This window comes from Gossypium hirsutum, chromosome A12, assembly GCF_007990345.1.
Source record: "Gossypium hirsutum isolate 1008001.06 chromosome A12, Gossypium_hirsutum_v2.1, whole genome shotgun sequence".
In the NCBI taxonomy this organism is placed as follows: Eukaryota; Viridiplantae; Streptophyta; class Magnoliopsida; order Malvales; family Malvaceae; genus Gossypium; species Gossypium hirsutum.
This window is the reverse complement of record NC_053435.1, coordinates 70,789,012-70,795,384: the sequence shown is the minus strand read 5'-3', so window position 1 is coordinate 70,795,384 and position 6,373 is coordinate 70,789,012.

Sequence of the window (6,373 nt, the reverse complement as noted above, 5' to 3'; positions counted from 1 at the left end):
TAAAATGGCACCGTACGAAGCCTTATATGGTAGAAAATGTTGTACACCTTTGTATTGGACTGAGCTTAGCGAGAATAAGATTCACGGGGTTGATTTGATAAAGAGACTGAACAAAAAGTAAAAATGATCCAAGAAAGTTTCAAAGCAGCTTCCGATCGATAGAAATCTTATGCGGATTTGAAATGAAAAGATATTGAATTTAAGATCGGTGACAAAGTGTTTTTGAAAGCATGGAAGAAAGTACTCCAATTTGGCAGGAAATGCAAATTGAGTTCGAGGTTTATCGGGCCGTATGAGATTATCGAGCGTATCGGATCAGTTGCATATAAATTATTATTGCCACCAGGATTAGAGAAGATTCATAATGTGTTTTACGTATCGATGCTTCAACGATACAAATCTGATCCCTCGCAGGTGATTTCTCCGTCTGAGATTGAAATTCAGTCCGATATGACCTATGAAGAAAAACCGATCCGTAGCTTAACTCGCGAGGTTAAAGAATTGTGAAATAAGAAAATTCCGTTAGTTAAGTATTATAGCAATGACATGGTGTCCGAAGATGATCTGAGACAACAATATTAGAATCTGTTCAACGGTAAGATTTTCGAGGATGAAAATCCTTAAGAAGGAGAGTTGTAACAATCCGATTTAGACCCTAGTCAGAATAGTGGTTTTGAGACCACAAATTCGAGTTATAAAAATATTTTAATTTTATTTTTCGTGTTTACAATATGTGTTTAAGCATGTGTGAAAGTCTCGTATGAAAAATTTATCATTCGTGTGCTTAATTTGATAAAAGGACTTAATCGCGTAAAATGCAAAAGTGGTCTTCTATTTGATTAAGTACTTATTTGCTATGTTTTATTAAATGTAAAGTCCTTAAAAAGAAATTTGGCCACTATTAAGGTTAGTGGATGGTTATGGACTTAATATATGTGATGTTATAATGTTTTAAGTAAGGTTAGTATGGTAAATGATGTATTAATTAGTAATTAAATAAAACAAAACCATGAAAATTGGCCAGTATATCCATGCTTGCCGAAATTATCAGAGGAAAAGAAAAGAAAACTCAAGCTAGGGTTTCGGCACTCTGAGTTTGAATTAAGGTATGAGTTTTTGTTCGGGTTTATATAATTTCTATGTTTTTGTGATTGTTGCTTAGTAATCTATCAAGCCCATGTCTCAATTTCTGATTTTGATGATAATTTTTAGTTGATCCATTGATGAAACTATGAGTTTTATGAAGTTTGATGATAGTATATGGAAGTTTGATGTTGGGTTAACATGTTTTCTCTTTAAATTTTTGATGAATTTGAGTAATTTGGGCTAAATTGTGAAAATGAGATTTGAGGGACTAAAATGTGAAATAAATGAAATGTGTGGGCTTGTATGAGTTAAGCGAATATTTGGCCTAACATGTGCAAAAGGGAATTTTGCGTATTTTTTGATTTTCGTAATTAAGGATTAAAGTGTTAAAATGTGAAAATGTGAGGGCTAATTTGTAAAATGCCCTAAATGTATGTTTATGGATTGATTTGAATGATTTTTTGAATAAAAGGCTTAAATTTGAATTTATATAGATCAATAACCAAAGAAAACGGATTTAGATCGGGGAAAGTCGAAAATCATCGAGTAGTTGATTCCATTCATTCGAATCCGTACGAGATAAGTTAATATACAAATAAATGTGTTTTGAATTGAATTATTATTGTTTATATGCTCTTGAATAATGATAAATGATTATATGAGTTGAGTATGAGATATCCGAGAAAGTATTAACAAAGTTTCGACGTCCGAAAAGTCTCGTACAAACCATGGGAATAGTTAGGATGCATATGTCATGACATAGGATCCGATATGTGCTTTCATGTAAGACCACATCTGGGATGTTGGCGTCGACTTATGATTTACGTGTAAGACCATGTCTGGGACATCGGCATCGTATTTGATTTCGTGTAAGACCCTGTCTGGGATAGTGGCATCGATATTTGTTTACATGTAAGACCGCGTCTGAGACGTTGGCATTGTATGAGCTTTTCATGCTATTCGAGTATCCTTATTGATTTTGAATGGTTTAACAGGCATTCCGAGAAAATGAATGACTATGTGAACATGCATCTGATTCAGGTACGTTTGAAATGTATATTAAAATTTAGAATGAAAGGTAAGCATATGTATATATGTGTGATCATATGAAATATGTTTGTATTATGTAGAAATGTGATGTACATATCAACAAATGGTTATGAGTATTTGAACTAAATGAGAAATATGAACTTGACATTGAGTTATCCTATGATTCATACAAATAATTTGTTTATAGTTGTGATCTGTGATAAGTTTATTTGTATATGGCTTACTAAGCTTTTGAAAGCTTACTTTGTGTGTGTTTTCAACTGTTTTATAGATATCGAAGCTATTGGGAGCTTGGGGATCATCAAGGACTATCACCACACTATCAAACTCTATTTTGGTACCTTTTGAAAATATATATATTGAAGTATGGCATGTATAGGCTAAAAGTATTAGAATATGTCTTGTAATGTGTATATATCTAGCCATGTGACATGGCTTGGTTATGGATGTGATTATGAATGAATTTTGGTATATGTTTTGTGTTCAAAAATGGTATGTTTTGATGCATTCTTGAATGACCAATTGAAATGGTCAATTTTGGTAAGTTGTGGTAAGTGCTTATTTTGGAAATTGGTAATATTTTGGCATGAGAATGAATGTAGTAAATTGAAATTATGAATCATATATTTTGGTATGATTTGGTATGGATTACAAGTATGAAATTTGTTTATAATGATATGTCATGAATGGTGTATGTTTTGATTGTGAATTGGTTGAAATTTGGTGCAAAATGTGCTTTGTATTATGCTTGTAGGGATGAACCTTTTTAGGTGGCAATTTGGCTTTGCAAATAGCCTATTTTTGTCCACATGGAAAGACACACGGGCATGTGTCTTAGCCATTTGCGTCACACGGTTATGTTACAGGCCATGTGTCCCTTGGGGCACCCACGATTTAAAGTCAGTATATCCTATAGTTTTGACATGGCCTAGACACACGGGTGTGTCTATTGGTCGTGTGTGGCACACGAGCTGGCACATAGGCGTGTGGTTGGCCGTGTGACCCAAGTCAGTAACCTCCATAATTTTCACACGACCAGGCACACGAGCGTGTCTTGTGGCCGTGTGGACAAGTCAGTATGTATGCCCTATTTTGATACGGCCTAAACACACGGGCATGTCTAATGCCGCACGGCCTGTTCACACGAGCGTGTGATCTTTATAGCTTTGAAAAATGTTCAAGTTTCAAAAAAAAATTTATGTGTTCGGTTTAGTCTCGATCCCTTTCTAAAGCATGTTTAAGGTCTCGTTGACCTACGTAAGGGACTTTATAATGATGTTTGACTTTGATGCTATGTTGATTATCAAATGAATACGAATTGTTCTGACATGTCCAGTAATACCTCTTAACCCTAGTCTGGCGACGGATACGGGTTAGGGGTGTTACAATTTTTCTGAAATTATTCTGAATATATGATGTCATTGTTAAGGAAGAAGATTATTCATGAGTAATTGACTTATCTAGATATGATATTTACAGAATGGATTAGCCGATTTTTTTTTCCGAATTGATTCTTTCAATGAACTGAATAATGTAAGATTATTGATGACTTTATTAGTTAGTGGAATGGTGATGAAATTGTAAAGATATTTGAATACAGCTGTTATAATTGAGTATATTACAATAATCTTTTCTGGGTACTCTATAAGCTCTGTTATTCTCAGAGGCATATGAAATTGTGCATGTTCAGATGCAATATTTATCGTATTGAAAGGCTGGCTAATTATAATAGATGGGGTTACTAAAAGTCTAGTTGATTCTTGAACGGTATTGCTCTATTTTCTTAGGTTTTCTAATTTATCGTGATTGATGTAAGATTTGATGATAAGGTTCATATGATATCATATCCTATTTCTACTGATTAAAGCCCTGAATTGTGAATATGCAAGTATATTGTCTTTATCACAGTTGTTTCTACTAAGTATACGTGATATTACTCTTCTGAATATTCTGTGAGATATCATCAATCTCTTTGTTATGTAAACATGGGTTACTTGTGAAATATATTATTTGATCAGAGGTAATTACATTTATTATCGTTATGAATATTGACTCGATCATGAGATATGGTGATAGAGATCACAGATTATAGAAACTGTGTTACTGCATTGGTTATTATTGTGGCCACTTTCTGTATTCCCTCTTTTAAGTTGAGGTGCAGTATTGATATTGAAGTGTTGCTTTATCTATACGGTTGAAATGTCAGTCATATTAATGCACTATGGTTTTAAATCTATCTGATGGTTGTGGCTTTGGAAAAACTCAAAGCTGCACTGCTAATAATTGAAGTAGCTACATTGATGACCCAATTATTATAGAAAAGAGGTAAGATTTGAATGAACTGATAAATATCAGTAAAGTTTTGACCAGTTAAAAGCTCTGTTGATCGAAGTATTAATTTTGGTTTAGCCTGAATCGGGTAAAGAATTTGTTGTTATAGTGATATACTATTGAATGGGATTAGACCATGTCTTGATGCAGTAAGGCAAAGTAATTGCTTGTACTTTCAAACAATTAAAAAAACTACATGGAAAGAATTACTCGATACATGATCTGGAATTGTCAGCTATTGTTTTTGTATTGAAATCCGACAACATTACTTGGTTGGTGAAAAATGTCATATATTCACCGATTATAAAAGTTTGAAGTATCTAATGTTACTAAAAGATTTGAATTTGAGATAGGTATATGGTTTGAAATGTTGAAAGCTATGATTGATAGTTGAATATCACTTGGAAAGAGCGAATATGGTTAAAATATTCCGAGTAAAAACTTATATACTTGTAAGCCATGGATTGATTATTGTTGATAATAACTCAATTTAGCTAGTATAGATAAACGATGACTCTACGAATTAGTAAACTCAGAAAATAAACATTGTAAGTTAATGATACAGTGTGAAAATTTCTATCAGAATTTCAGAATAGATCTGATAAATGTCTGTTATTTAGAGATAGAGTCTATGTACTGAAGATTTAGAGTTTATACATAAAATTTTACATGAATGATCATAATGATACTATGTCTGTTTATCTGGGAATGATAAAATGTATAATGATTTGAAAAATATGTATTAGTAGCTCAGAATGAAATGTGATATTTCTAAATTTCTGTTTAAATGTTGGATGTATCAGCAAGATAAGGATGAAACTTTCAGGATGATTATATCAGATAAGATACAGAAATGGAACTGAGACAAAGTACTATGAACTTTATATTGGGATTATCTTGTCTATGAAAAAGAAAGATACTATTGAGTAATAGTTGATTGTTTGACGAAACTTGCACATTCCATCCTGGTATTAGTGGAGTTCCCACTTGATAGATTGCTTGAATGATTTGTTAGTGAGATTATCAGATTATATGATGTGCTAGCTTCTGTTATTTTTGATAGAGATCTACAGTTCATATTTCTGATTCTGAAACAAGCTACAAGAAACTCTAGGTATACAGTTACATTTTAGTACAGTATTTCATTTTTAGACAATGATCAATCTGAACATATGATTTAGATCTTGGAAAATATGCTTCGATGTTGTGTACTTGAATTTGAAGGCAATTGAGAAAAGTATTTACCTTGGGTTGAATTTCCTTACTATAACAGTTAACAGTCAAGTACAAAATTATACTGTACGAGGCTTTATATGGTCACAAATGTAAAACTCCGGTGTTTGGACGGAGTTTAGTGAGAAAAGATACATGTAGTATGTAATATCCTGATTTTGGCCAAGTCAGAATAGTGGTCCGTGACCCAAAATCCGAGATAGAAATAATTATTTTATGATTATTTTAAGGTCTATGATATGATTGCATGATTGTGTGAAATTTCGTGAAGAAATTTTATGCATAAAGTACTTAAATTGAAATTAGGCACTAAATCGAATAATTTGCAAAACTTGCATTCTAGAAGTTTCTAGTATGAAATTGTTTTGAAATATTAATTAGGAGGTCTTAAATAGAAATTTTACCAATTTCCTAAGTCTATGGACAAAAATTGGACATGGATGGAATTTTTGGAAAGTTCAGTAGTAAGGGCATTTTGTCATTAGGGTAAAATGAATTAAAATACAAATTAAAGCCAATTTTGCTCATCTTCAACCCCATGGTCGAATATAGCAAGGAGAAACCATGGCTAGGTTTTCAGCTTCCAAGCTCGATTGTAAGTCCATTCTAGCCCCATTTTTCAAGTTCTTTACGTTTTTGGAGTCTCAGTAGCTCGATTAAGCTTATGCTAGCA